At 51.2% G+C, this 14,327-nt stretch overlaps 1 protein-coding gene across 3 annotated transcripts in view; it reads right to left on the reverse strand.

The window, feature by feature from the left end:
• The window catches only part of Ctbp2 (C-terminal binding protein 2), a 134,440-nt gene that overhangs the window by 50,994 nt on the left and 69,119 nt on the right, over positions 1-14,327 (reverse strand). The window contains exon 1 of one of the 3 annotated variants that reach the window (XM_058580734.1): positions 9,612-9,630. The exons of the other annotated variants lie outside the window; for them this stretch is intronic. The gene's annotated coding sequence lies outside the window, so the exon portion shown is untranslated. Of the gene's footprint in view, positions 1-9,611; positions 9,631-14,327 lie in introns of those variants that run through there. 3 annotated transcript variants of the gene reach the window in all.

The following is a 14,327-nucleotide window of genomic DNA, read 5'->3' on the forward strand; positions in this document are numbered from 1 at the left end:
GCTAGGTGGCAACTCCTGGGAACACACTGAACTTCACCACTATGCGGTGGGCAGCGCAAGGTGCCAGGTTTCATCTAATATGAAGATCAGGCAGGCAGGAAGACGAGAAGTTCCCCTTTCCCCCAAAGGTACCCAACTTTCAAGGACATAAGTACAGGGAACCTCCTAAGAAACCGTAAGTATCTTCCAGACTGTGCACACTGCATTGTGTTCCTTATGCCAGCTCCCGCCAGCTGTGCCCAACTGTCCACTCCTTTCCCACTGATTTTGTTTTGTTTGTTTTAATAACCGCCAAGGATGCTGAGGGCAGTCAAAAGCACAGCATGTGTACCAAAACTCTACCCTGGCTGCAAAGGAGAGCAGAGAATCAAGTCAGCTGACCACACGGAGAGTCCAAGGCCCCAGAGTAAATCGTCCAAGGTCATGCTGCTTACAGTGACCTTCAGCATGTTCCTTTACCTCGAGGAAAGACCAAGGTGGTGGTTCCTGCCCCAAGAGCGCCTGCAGATTCACAGGGACAGCTGCCTGGGACACTGCATTAAAAAACTTTTCAACTCCAAAGGGAATCAAAGTTCGCACTCGTTGGGCGTGGTGGCACAGGCCTGTAATCCCAGCCTCCCTGGAGCTGAGACAGGAGGATCCCAAGTTCAAGGACAGCCTGGGCAATTTGGTGAGATCTCAAACATCCAAAGAGGGTGGAGGATATAACTTGGTGGTAGAGTGCCCCAGGGTTCATCCCCAGTACAGGAGGGAGAGAGGGAAGGAAGGAAAGGCCAGTCCAGGCTTAAGTAAATAAGAAAATGTGGGCAATGTGGGGTATTTCGGGATTTTAGTGAGTTTTGTTGGTTCACGGAGGAAAAAAAAAAATCAGTTGAAGATAAACATCAAGGCACACAATTCTGTTTAAATGTGAATTTTTAGTCCACCACGGGAGAAATGGAAAATTGAGAAATGGGGGAGGGGAGACTATGGTACGTAGAACTGAGAACTAAAGTGATTCAGATGAAACGCAGTTTGGACCTAAGCCTTGCCACCACCCAGCCATCCTGATCCACGTATATCCTGGACTCCAGTGAAGCAGCCCTACCTGGTGTGACCACGCCCCTCTACCTGACTGTGGGCCAAGACTTTTATGGGGTTCTTTACCCATGGAGCAGCATTCCAAAGGAGTCACCTCTGAACCATGAGTGTAAGGCCCCCCTACCCGTCTCCAGCCTTTCTGAGGGCCAGAAGGTTGGGTTGGGGGCTTGTGCTAGGTCTAGCTTTGCAGATGTTCCAGGGGAGACACAGGAGACTCTCTCAGGATCTCCAAGTTAACCCACTGTCTGGCCCGGAGTTCACCTTCCCAGGGGATCTGAGGTTCCAGGTCTTTGGTGCCTAACTGAGGCCATCTCGTCCAGCTCTCTTCTTTTTAGTGAACAATACGGAGAAGCTAGGCGCATGTGACCACGCAGCTGATCCACACAAGCATTTCCCCACAGCCATTTATTTTAAGGCACCAAGCGCTATTTTTACGCTCCACAGAAACACTGCCAAGGGAATCCACAGAGGAAATCAGAGAAGCTTCAGCCGCCCGGGCTACGCTGGTTTCGCACATCCACAGCGCCAGCGATCATGGTGCACTATCTGCCTCCCTTCCTCAGAGATGAGTCTCATAGCTACAGTCACCGGACATTGTTGAAAATCAAGAATTAAAAAGAAAGAAAGAAAGAAAAAAAGAAATGTTGCAAATGGCTTTGAAATGAAAACTCAGTCTCTCTTCTACCACTGGCCAGGATATCCCACCTGCAACCTCGTGAGCAAGTGACAACGTGAAATTCCCAGCGTAGGGAAAGGGCGATGCCTGGGACCCATCAGAGAGAGTTCTTACGTCTTGCCCTTTGCCTACCATTCTGGGTTCCGCAGTTGAGGAAAGGCTGACCCTTGCAGCCCCACCCAGGACTGCTACACTGGCTGGAGATCCTGGCTGACCAGTGCAGGCAGAAATGCTAGGGCAATGGGAGGAGGGAAGAGGAAAATGCAGTTGCCAGTTGCATATCAGCCTGTTCCAGACTCTTCTGGTCAGCCCTGGAGGTGTGCCTTAGGATGCCCAGCAGCCAGTGCCTATTAGATGCTGCTTGCCCCTGGCCTTTAGAATGCTGAACTCTCCCAGGAATCCTCAGAAAACAGCCCTGGTATGTACCATTTTATTTGCACTCAAAACATCCTTTCTGGGCCCAAACTAACAAGTTGAGCTTACTATTTTTGACGAAGGCCTTGGCATTGTTTAGGAATGTTTTCAGGGCTAAGCACATCACTAAAGCAAACATCTTCTTTCCCGCTGCTAGGCCAGCGGAGCTGTGAACATGCCTCCCGACAGGACTTCCAGTGGAACTGCCCCCTCTGGTGGAGCCACTAGCAACAGGCGCCCTGGCTCCAGGGAGCTCTGCTGGGCACCAGAGTCCAGTACCCATGCTGTCTTTGGGGGTGGCTCCTTCAGCAGCCTCTGGCCCCTCACCCCAGCAGCATGGGGAGAGGACCGAGCCTCCTAGGCCTGTCCTCAGCACCCTGACCATATCATTGAATTTTCCCAATGGTGCTAGAAAACAGGCATGATATTATTTCCACTCAAAATGGCAAAAGTGATGCCCAGGGCATGGAACAACTTGTTCAAGGAGACTTATAGGTGTCCCCAAAACTCTGTGTGAGACAACATAAGAAAGTTTAGAGGTGAGGTGACTGAGTCATGCAGCCTTAACTTAATCTGTGCATTCACCACTGATAGGGATTCACTGGGTGGTGACTGGTAGGGTGTGGCTGGAGGAGATGGGTCACTGGGGCTGTGCCTTTGGAATATATACCTCCTCTCAGGTGAGCGGAACTCCACTTCCTGGTGCCAGGCCCTGAGGTGCCTTCCTCCTCCACACCCTCACCTCAGGGCCCAGAACAATGGAGTTGGCCAGCTATGGACTGGGCCCTCTGAAACAGTGGATTCACATAAATATTTCCTCCTCTAAAATTGTTCTTGTCAGGGTTTATAGGTCACAGAAGCAAAAACAAATACCCCCCCCCCCAAAAAAAAAAAAAAACTTGATTAAAACAGACTCCATGAGAGGTAGAGGTAGGCAGAGCCATGCAGTCCAGCTGCAGCTATACGCAAGGGCCTGGAGAGCTCCCAAATGCCCGAGCATGTGATTACATTTATTTTAAGTGCTACAAGGAGAGCACCTTCCCATTGGGCAGGGAGGGAGGGCCAAGAGAACATGCAATTGCCCACAGAGAAGAGCACAGGAGCAGGGGGCTAGAGGCTGCACCCCTCAGTTCTAGACAGTGGAGAGAGCACCCCAAACAGTGGAGGGTACTCACAAAACCCTTGCATTGTTTGACTGCCTTTTAGATAATTTAAATAAAGGGGTGCCAATATGTAATATTTCTAGATTTGAGAATTTCAGGCACAATAAAAAGCCTTGAGGGCGCCACAACCCACGGCCCACATCTGCTTTATATTCTGCCTATACACTGATGTAATGAGGTGATGGCTGGACTTGCTTTACAATGATGATGTAAGTATCTGCGTGTGTGCGGACAGCACACGTGAGGTTGCCATCAGTCAACTGTTCACCTGGCCGGTGGCCACACCTGCTTTTGTACATTTGCAACTTCCCATATGTTATTACTTTTCTAAAGCTGCAGTCTGTACAATGGGACAGGGCTGGCTACTAAGTTGCTAGGAGGCACAGCTTTATGCAAATGGCTGCTGCTTTTGTGGCTCTCCTGAGAGGTCAGGAACGTTGGGCCAGCCTGCTGCACACCCGTTTTCCTGGTGGTTCTAAGGAGGACACTAAGGAGGACATTGTGTTCCAGTCACCTTTTCAGGCTTCCAGACAGCAGGCCAGTCCTCTGCATGAAGGGAGCTGGACCTGACGGACACCCTGACCCCAAACCAGCAATGCCCTGGGCAGCAACGCATCAAGGGGCAGTGAGGACCTGGACCTCCACCGCCACGGTGTGCTGACCACAGTGTGCAGCCATTGTTAGCTGAACCAAGAACAATGAGCAAGCCATCATCACATCATCCATGTGGTGAAGCTAACTGCGGGCTACCCCGAGGATGTCTTCGTTTCAGATGTGGAAGGAGCCGGGGTGAATTGCTCTGGTGGGCAGAAACATTTTTGAGAGATGGGGATCGTTTATCCACCTGCAAGCCCCGTGCGTGTTTCGCACATGCACCATGGGACCAATTTCACCCCAACGAGGAGTGAGCATCTGGCCACTTGAGGAACCAAGGAAAGATGCTGAGGCCACCCGGGTGGGCCCCCAAACATGGCAACCTGATCCACAGGCCAGGAAGGATTCCTTCCTGCTGCAGCAAACTGTTAAGTTCCTCTCAACGTACACAAAACCAAGGCAACCCTCTCGTCCTTTGGCTCCCCTCCAGTAGTAAAAATTAATTGCCACATAAAATTGCTGATTCCTAGCAAATGAAGCTATACGATTTATCAACTCACGGATGGCGCAAACTCAATAGTGGTTTAACTACATCACCTGAGTTATGGCTGTGTTTTCTACCAGTGACAGCTTTACGGAGAATATAAGTTTAGCAAATTCATTCACGTAGGACAAACTCCCAAAGTAAACAAAGGCATCAGGCAGATGCGGCTCCCTGTGGCTTTGTCACATAGATTCTCAACCAGCACCAGGAGTGGACTCCCCTTGGGCCCTTCTCTGACCAAGCTCCCCTTGAGTACCGGTGAGTACCCACCTGTCCCTTGCCACCCCCCAGGCTCCAGCACCACCCTACCAGGGGCCCCTTCCCCAAGATGACACAAAGCCTCGGCACCCTAACTTTAGAGTCGTAGTTTTATTACCCAATGCAACTTTGTAGAAGAATCCAGTTATTTAAGATGCACAAGAGACAAATTACTGCCAATAGTGTTTTAATTTTCTGGCACGGTGGCAAATTTACAAGTAGCTTACAAGGTGCAGCAGACCCTTAGACTGAGAGCTGCTCCCTTGACACACAATGACAAGCAGCACCCCGCTTTCCAAGAACATAGGCACCTTTGTTTCACTGGAGTCACTCCCCGAGATCTGGACATCCCTGTCATGTCTTCTCCACCCCACCCCCACCCGCCACCGCTTTCCTTGTCCTTTGTCCCCTAACATAGTGTCATTCTTTCTAAACTGAATGAGACTCGGCCTGGATGGGGGGGTTGGTCACCTTCTGGTTCCATGGTACCTAGAACAGGCCAGCTCTTCCCTGCACTCTGTCTTTGGAGAAAAACACCCTTGGGAGAAATCCCTAGAGAACAGCAACCTCAGGAAGGGTACCGCGAGGGCCCCCTACCTGTCCCTGTCCCTGTCCACAAAGGAAAACCAAGGGCTGCGACTCTTGGGAGAAGCAACCGGATTCTGAGAATTCCAGGCTCATGGAAGACGCAGCAAGCCTGGCTGGATCTGTTTTGTTTTCTACCTGTAGCTGTCAGAGTGGTGCCTGGAGGCTGTCCAAGAACCCCGATTTGAAGAACCGACATAAGAAGAAAGTCACAGGTCATTAACCCGCATGTGGATTTTCCCCATTTCTGGCCATTCCACTTTGTCCCTCTGTCAACCCCAGATTCCTCCTCCAAGGATGTGGAGATTCTGCCCACGGTTTGTGGTCAAAGTCACAGGAAGAGAGACCAAGAATGCAGCCTTTCTGGTTTGGTCACTTACCTCAAAGCTGGTTTAGTCCTTTCTTCTTTCATTGGCCAAGTTGTGCATATCTAGGATTTTCGTTCCACAAGTTTCCCCACCTCACTGGTTTTACTACTTAACGAGCAGAGACTATTCCCTCACGATTATCTTAAACGCACCCGCAGGTCACCCCAACTATTTGGCACAGAACACGAAATGCCCAGGAGAAATCTCAGCTGGTGATGAAATGTTTGCTCCAGAAAACACACTACTGTCCCCACTGCTGAGGGGCAGCCGAACCACTCTGTGCAAAAGCTGTGGGTGAGGACTTTCTTCAGACAAGGTCCTCTGGCGGGGCTCCCGGCCATCTCTTCATGCCAAGGAGGCCAGGCCCTCAGAGCCCAAAAGGAAGCCCTGCGGCTGTGGCCTTGCTCACCTCTTATGTAGGACCGAGAACGCCCGAGGTCTCCAGGATGCGCGAGGCTCTCTGAAGAGCTGCAGAGAATCCCGAGGGAAGCCAGGGTTGGGACTCAGCTCACCATACAGGGCGACTCTGACAGCTGGCAAAGTCGCACACTTTTTCCTTTGAAGAATTTTTTTACTTAAAAACATGCACAACGGTCCTCTGCAAAATCCCACACCAGGTGACCAAAAACTGGTGACCAAAGACTGGGAAGCACAAGGGACCGAGGGACACATGAGGCCTAAATGTAATGCAGGGTGCTGGTTGGGATCCGGAGACAGGAAAAGACCATTAAGTAACTGAATAAAATCTAGACTTCAATCACTTCTCACCATGCCTCAAGATCCTTCAGCTCAAGGAAGGCTACTCCATACACAGGGCCCAACAACAAAAAGCGCCTGAGCAGGGGCCTCAGCTGACCATGCTGACCTCGGGACAGCCAAGTGTAGTGCAGGGCCAGTGTCAAGGTCAAGGCCTAGGAGAGTGTATGCAGCGCACTCTAAGAGGGTCAATACCTTGGCGGGACTCCCGCCTGCCCACTTTACAGGGTCTATCATTCCCACAAAGGGGCCCTTTGGTGCCAAGCAACACTGGATTCACACTAAATCCTGTGGCGGGATGGTCCTCAGCCCACATGGTATGCCCAATAGGAATCCGGGAAACAGAAGGGGAAGGGGAGTTAAAGGTGGATTTCCCCACCTGGCTGGGCACCACTGACCCTAACTCCAGGGGATGCTTCACAGAGAAGCCAGAGTTTTCTCCTCCAATGACCTTCTTGGACTGTGGGAGACATGTCCCTTCTGACCTGATGTGCGTTGAACCCCTGCTGGACATAGGACCAGCATCACAGAATGACCACTCCCCAACTCTCCAGCCTGAAATTCTGTCAAGGAATCCTAACTCTCTACAAAATCGGTGGCGTGAACCACAGGAAAACAGCATTTGCACGTACAACTCCCAGGCCCCTTTTATCAGAAGAGTAAGTTATAAAAGCCTAGAAAGCAAAGAACGTCACAGTCCCATTCTGATAGCCTAAAGTTTAGCGATCAATAAAAACAAGAACGCTCATCCCGAAGTTAGGCTACAGGCTCAGGGGGGCAGGAAGCAGAGGAACACGCGTGCCACACGGGTCGCAGGTTAGTCTGGACGGCACATGGGACTGTAGCCTGCCCCACAGGGAGGGGACTCAGGTTTTCCAGTGTGGTCTTTGGGGGTGGGGTGGGAGGACTGCACTAGATCTATCAGTGGCCCCAGACACTGGCGCTCCTGGGCCAGCAGGCCTTGTGAGGGGCTCACTGCATCTGTGTGTGTGTGTGGGGGGCTTTTCTAGAAGGTGGTCCCCCTCAGCAGGCACACCACACCCGTCTTCCTCTACACGTGGACTCCTGGGCTCTCTGGATTGAGGTGTGACCTCACACAAGGCAGCTTTATTTCTGATCCTCCAGGTCCCAGTGGAGGCAAAGAGATAAGGCACAGGAAGGAATGGCGCCAGGGCAGGGCTTGGGGCGGAGCAGGTGCCCCCATCCTCCCCAGACAGCCTCGGGGCTGCTCACTTCCAGACTTTCCTGTGGACAGGGCTCCAGGTCCCCTGGCCTGCTTGCGCAAACCCCTGGCCCACCCACAACAGCCACGGGCCCTTCTGATGACAACACTGACCCTGCAAACAAAGTGGACGGTCATTTCCTGAGCTTTTAAGTCCCCAAGTCAGAATGGGGATGGATCCAATCCATAAAATACCCCAATGCTGAATTTAACAAAAAACACGACTTGTTCAAAGATTCCACTTACACAACCTTAGCTCTCATGTTAAATCCCAGAGGCAGGACCCCGTCACTTTGGCTGACTCCCCCCCCCCCCGCCATTTCATACAGAGTACTTTATGGATTCACCCCCTTCACTAAAAAATTCCCAGAGGAAGTGGAAAAGAAACCAAAGATGTAAAATTATTTCCTTTTCCTCACCATAAAAAAAACAAAAAAATCATATAGAAGTTTTCCCCTACGAGTAATAAACATCAGCTAATAACAATACTTCAACATTGTTTTATTGGCTGTAACAAACACATCGTACCAATGTAAGAGGTCAGTAGGGAACACTAGGTGGGCAGCATATGAAAATTATTAAATTTTTTCCCTGTAAATTTAAAATTGCTGTAATACAAGTTATATTAAAATTATTATTATTATTTTTGGTACTAGGAGCACTTTATCACTGAGCCACATCCCCAACCCTTTTTTATTTTGAGTCAGTATCTTGCTAAGTTGCTGAGGGCTTTGCTAAATGGCTGAGGCTGGCTTTGAACTTGCAATCCTCCTGCCTCAGCCTCCTGAGCTGCTGGAATGACAGATGTGCATACCAAATCCAGCTAAAATGCTTCTAATCAAAGAAAAACTTACCCATGCTCCCTCCAGTTACATTCAGGGCAAGAGGAAAGCCCCAGTGTGCAGGAAGCCCTCCCCTCCCCCACTTCTGAGCAGACTTGCTCAGCTCTCCACTGTGCATTCCCTCCACATCCCGATGCATCTGTATCCTAGGCAGGACCAGCAATGCCCCCGGCCGTTGGTGCCCCACTCACCTGGCAGCAACGGTTGGGGCATCCTAGGAGTGGAAAGGAAATTTGAGGGGAGGCGTCAAACACAGGAGCCTGTGGAAGATGACAAACAGCTCTGGGCATAGGAGGAGGGGCTCACAAGGACAGGGGGCAGGATAGAGAAACCAGAAGACAAAACTCACAACACTGGTGTGAGCTGACAGCCGAGGAAGGGGCAGAGCCCGCAAGCAAATTGGCCACGTGTGTCGTGAGCTTGAGCCCTAGTAGAACCGGAAATCAGTTCAACATGCACAAGACTCACATCCCAACCGTTGGAACCAGGTGAGGGGAACCCAACCCAAAGTGAGCTAGGACCAAAAAGATGGCAGTAAAAACCTACAAGACTCAAATTAAAACAGAGCAAATGGCCACGACAGCCAGCCAAGGAGCCAGAAAATGGACTAGTTGCCAGGTTTCAAGAGCCGTTTAGAAAAGCAGGCTCACTAGGGCCACTGAAATAATGGCAAAATAAAAACCTCCACCAACAGAGGATAAATCTCTAAAGCCACGGTTAATGGCCCAATAATTTTTTCCTTCAGTAACAAAAGAATCAGCAAAATCAATTTCCCAGATACCCAGAAAAGCACCCCACTGCAGCCTGACACTTCCCAAACAGATCAACACCTTTGCAAAGATGGCCACCAAGTGCTACAGGTTCAAAAACAGTGCGAGGACAGGAAGCGGAATCTGGCCATTTTCACAGAGGAGGACAGGCCAGAACAGCCAGCTGCACACAGGCAGCAGGCAGGGTGTGTGGCAGGAGACCAAAGGTCGGGAAGACTCCACCTCCTCCTCCAAGCTGGAGGGGGCCTGCCTGGGCCCTGGACAGACGTGTGACTTCAACCCTCCGGCCTGGCCAGGGGGTTCCCTGACCAGACACAGAATGGCCAGAACGGAACCCACCTCTAGCCCAGATTTATCCTGCAAGGAAAGGCAACCGGGGAGAAGGACAGATGCCAGTTCCTGGGGTCCCTCGTGGCTGCTGGGCAGGGAACTCAATGCCATTCACTGGAGGCTACCAAATGGAGGCGCTGACCCTGGCGATAGACACAGAACAGGTACGGGGCACAGGCTGGGCAGGGCCTGAAAGTTCAGGTACAAAAAAAAAAAAAAAAGCTGCTCTTGGAGATTTGATGTGTTCCCCGGGATATGTGCTTCAGGACTAATCATTTTACAAGGTCCCAAATCATTAACAAAACGGTTGATTACAGTTCTGGCAATCATTATTTAAGTCATTACTTAGACTGTTGGATGCAATAAATAGAGAGATGACAGAATGGCAAACAGCTGAGATTCCACCTCCAGAGCCCAAGAACACAGTGTCAGGGAAGGAACAGAGCCGTGGCGGAGCCACATGGGCTCATCCCAGTCTTCAGATGTGAACTGAGCCAGATAAATCACTCTAAGATGCCTTCCTCTGCCTCAATTGCAGGGGCCACTGTGCTAAATTCTTACATAGCCCCCCATCCACTTAATTTTAGTGTTGGTTATGTATATTCAGAGGCTCAAAAATACTTGATAATTCCAGCGGACCCACACAATTTTGAACTGTTTTTAAATATAAAATGGACATATTAGTGAACTAGAAATCAATTAGGACATAGCAAACCCTTTTTGGTAGCAAATCAAGTGCCTTGGTTCATGGTACTGTGGCTCTGACAGTCAAGTTTTACCAAAAGATTCTCTTAGAATATGGGCTCATCGGGGCTGGAGTTGTAGCTCAGTGGTAGAGCACTTGCCTCACATGTGTGAAGCACTGGGGTCCATTCTCAGCACCACATATAAATAAAATAAAGGTCCATCAAAAACTAAAACAAAAGAATATAGATTCATTAGAAGGTAACGGCCAACACGGAGGTTTCCTGCTGTGTGGTTACCTAAGACAGAATCCTCCCCATGGCCAGTGTCTGGAGCTGGGCTGGAGGCTGTGTGATGTAATCTCACCTCCACAAGAGGAGGCTCCGTTCTTGCCCACTGCAGCCCAGAGGTGGAATTCCTGGACCCTAATCCTCAAATCCCTCAGACACCACCGGATGCCGAGTATGTTCTAGCACCATGCCAAGTGCCACCCTGGGCACTGCTGACATTGGGGCTGAATAACTCTGCTGGGGGCCGTCTGTGCATTATACTACATTTTATGGTCCATCCCGGCTTCCACCCAGTGGAACGACTTGGATGACAGGGGTTTCCTGCACACATTCCTGGCAGGAACCTTGCCTGCAATGATGTCCTCCAGTGGCCACACTGAAGTCGGGGTGGCCTAAGGACGCACTGTGAAATGTGCAACATTGACTCTGCTCTCAGCTCCAGTACCTTTCCCTGTTCTTCCAGGAATGCTTGGTACTACCTCCAACTACCCTGGCACCTGTTCCGGGAGCTGTTCCTTCCCCACAGCTACGGGTTTAACTAGAGGGAGAGGTCTCGTAAGCGAGATGGCAAGGCCACACAGCTGGTATTGCCCAAACCGGAATGGCCGACTGCCCTCAGGCACAGAGTCCACTTGTCAATCTCTCCTGCAACTGGACAACCCAGCCAGCCCTATCGCCCACAGCCATCAGCCTTAGGTGCTCAGCCATGAGGGATGTTGACAGGGCTGTCACCTCTTCTTGCTCCTACTCAGTCCATCTAGAAATGGCGGCCTTCTCGGGGCAGGCCTCGACACTGCAGCTAGATGCCCGACTCCTGTCCCAACTCCAAATTCTGACCCGAGATGTCTGCCCCAGCCTGTCAATACAGGGGCCCCAGGAGCAGCAGCTATGATGGTGCCATCTGGAGAACTAAGAGCCTACGCACCTGACAGTGGTGCCACATGCAGAGTGGAGAGGAGCAGGAACCTGGACTTAGCACCAGGCGCAGCTGACCAGCACGGAAGGAGAAACCATCAAACTGCTAAAAGAAGACACTGGAGAGAGTCTTTGGAATCCTGGGTGGGCAACGATGACAAACGAGCCATAAAAATACTGACAATATTCAATACGGGACTTTACAAAACTTCCGTTCATCAAAAAGATTCCATCAACAGAGTGTGATTGCAAAGTAGGAAAAGATATTTTTGGTACCAGGGATTGAGGGATTAAACTCAGTGGCGCTCGACCACTGAGCCACATCCCCAGCCCTTGTTTGTATTTTATTTAGAGACAGGGCCTCACCGAGTTGCTTAGCAGCCTCACTTTTGCTGAGGCTGGCTTTGAACTCATGATCCTCCTGTCTCAGCTCTGGGACACACAGGTATCACCACCACACCCGGCAGGAAAAGAGATCTCAATACAAATATCCAAATCAAGACCTGTATCCTGAATCTGTCACAGGTTTCTACAGTTTTAGTGTGCTAGGATTTGAACCTGCCTCCCACAATGTGTGCACTGGAAACTGTATCCCCAATGCAACGGTGTTGGGAAGAGGGCTCAAGGAGAGGAAATTGGGCCCATAAGGCTACACCCTCGTGGAGGCATTAATCCCCTCATCATTGGGACCACACACATTTGACACAAAAGGACCTTGCAAAGCCCAGGGCAGCAACTGAGTTGTAGCAGGGGTTAAAGGTTTCGGATCCATGCTGGCCAGAGGTAGCTTACTTCTCAGGGACCATCCATGGCCTCCGGATCTCTCCCTTAAGAGTCTGAGTGTCCAGAACGCTCCGTCCTCCTGAACCTCTTTTCTTCCTCCCCCTTCAAATTGTCCTTTCTGCCAAGAATCACTTGCCTTGCTACTTCCTGCTGACACATTAATTACAACAAATAACCAGAGTGATGTCATCTAAACGCTCGCTTCCTGTAGTGGACTGGCTGTGGCAGGGGAGGGTGGGGAGGCAAGGCCTCTGCCCCGTGTCCAGCACCTCATGCCTCATTTTAGAGAGGAAAAAAAGACCGCGGCTCTCACTTGGCACGAAGCCCTTACACAGAGGAACTCACCCCGAAGGGTAAATTAAATAAAAATAAGATGTGTGTCAGGCACCGCTGCCACCAAAACCCAGCTATTGTAGTGGGAAACAGGCTGGCGATTGTGCGGAACTATGTAAGTGTATGCACAGAAAGGGGAGCCACGATGGAGGCGTGGGCAATGAGATGCAGGGTGCGATCACATTCCCCGTGTTCCCAGCATGAGTTAGTGAGGACGGCCCGGGCAGACGTCTGTGAGGACAGGGAGGCACCTGCGGGGCGTGAGGACGGTGCGGGGGTGGTGGTTCCCTGTCTGTATTCTGAGCATGATGGATAGACCTGGAGACAGGGAGGAAGGGCCAGCTCCAAGGGCCCCGGGCTCAGGGGAAGGGCCAAGGACCAGCTCCAAGCTCCCTGGGCTCAGATGGCAGCTTGGCCCATCGCCTTCACCTGCCCTGGCAGCCAACACTGATGGGTGTGTTTAATTTTCTGAAGGGAACAAAGAATTTAAGCTGGATCCAATAGCACCTTCTAGAAATGCTTGGGACTTCCACCAAGTGGGCTCTGTGGCAGACAAAGAGGAACGTGACCAGGAAACCAGAAACCCAGGTTGGCTGGTGACATCACGGCGAGGAGCTACGGGGGCGACGCGGCAGAGGCTCAGCCCGCAGTGTTCCACACTGCCCATGGCCCTTCACCTCTTCACCCGAACTCACCTCCATGTGTTTCGTCCTAACAGGGCCACCAGCTGGAGTCTGTCCCGCAAGCCTAGCACTTGGTATCACAGTTATCTTGGATTATGGCTTCAAGAGCCAAGTCTGACCTTGAGTTCAAGGTCAAATCCCTAGACGGGTGATCAAAGGGCAGGGGTGGTCACTCTGAGGCCATATGTCCTCTGCCCCATGTCCAGCACCTCATGCCTCATCTTAGAGAGGAAAAAGACTGCAGATCTCGCGAAAACTTGTTCTGATCTTGTCACTCCAGTTTCTCCAAGACCCCAAGCAGAACCCTCCTCATGGAAGGCCTCGGGCTTGGGTACCCAAATCAACAATCCAGGAGACTTCAGAATTTATTTTCTATGAGACAAGAGGTCCCAAATATTACCAAGACCGGTTTTGTCTGTAGTCCACTAGATACACGGTCTTAGTGTCAGTTATTGTACACGTATTCAGCTGAGCCCAACCTACCCCATCCTCAACATCACTCCTCACTCAGAACTACCTGCCCTATAGCCACCAAGACTCTTGTACTGCCACGGCTTTTCTCAATGAGCGCTGACGAGTCTCAGAACAGTGTTCCAAGTTCCTAGCCAAAGTGCTGCTCCCACCTGCTGGGAGGTCCCAGGCAGGTCCAGCTGTGAGAATAACAGCCCAGGCAAGGGACAACTCAGGTGGTGCCTGCAGGGGGTCTGACCACCTTTGGGGCAGTTGACTCCCAAAGGTCTTCAGCTGACCCTTACCCCAGTGATAGTGCTCCTTTCTCCTGCTCTGTCTTGTTCCTGAACATGGACACAGTGCTCCATCAATCCAAAACATGGGAAAAGCAGCCCAGGCTCTAGACCTTGATGAGCTAAGGATTCTCCAGCCTCCACAGGGACCTTCTGGGAGCCAGCAACAAACACATCACCCGCTCTGTGGGCAGGGCCCTGGCTTGCCTGTCGCACAGTGAGCAGATGACTTGGGAGGCAGAACCGTCCACAGCCCCTGAAGCAGAGGCTGCCCACACTCACCAGCAGCACAGG

The sequence above is a fragment of the Marmota monax genome, unplaced genomic scaffold (genome assembly GCF_021218885.2).
Source record: "Marmota monax isolate L192 unplaced genomic scaffold, Marmota_monax_Labrador192_F-V1.1 WCK01_AAM20220418_F8-fsc00076, whole genome shotgun sequence".
In the NCBI taxonomy this organism is placed as follows: Eukaryota; Metazoa; Chordata; class Mammalia; order Rodentia; family Sciuridae; genus Marmota; species Marmota monax.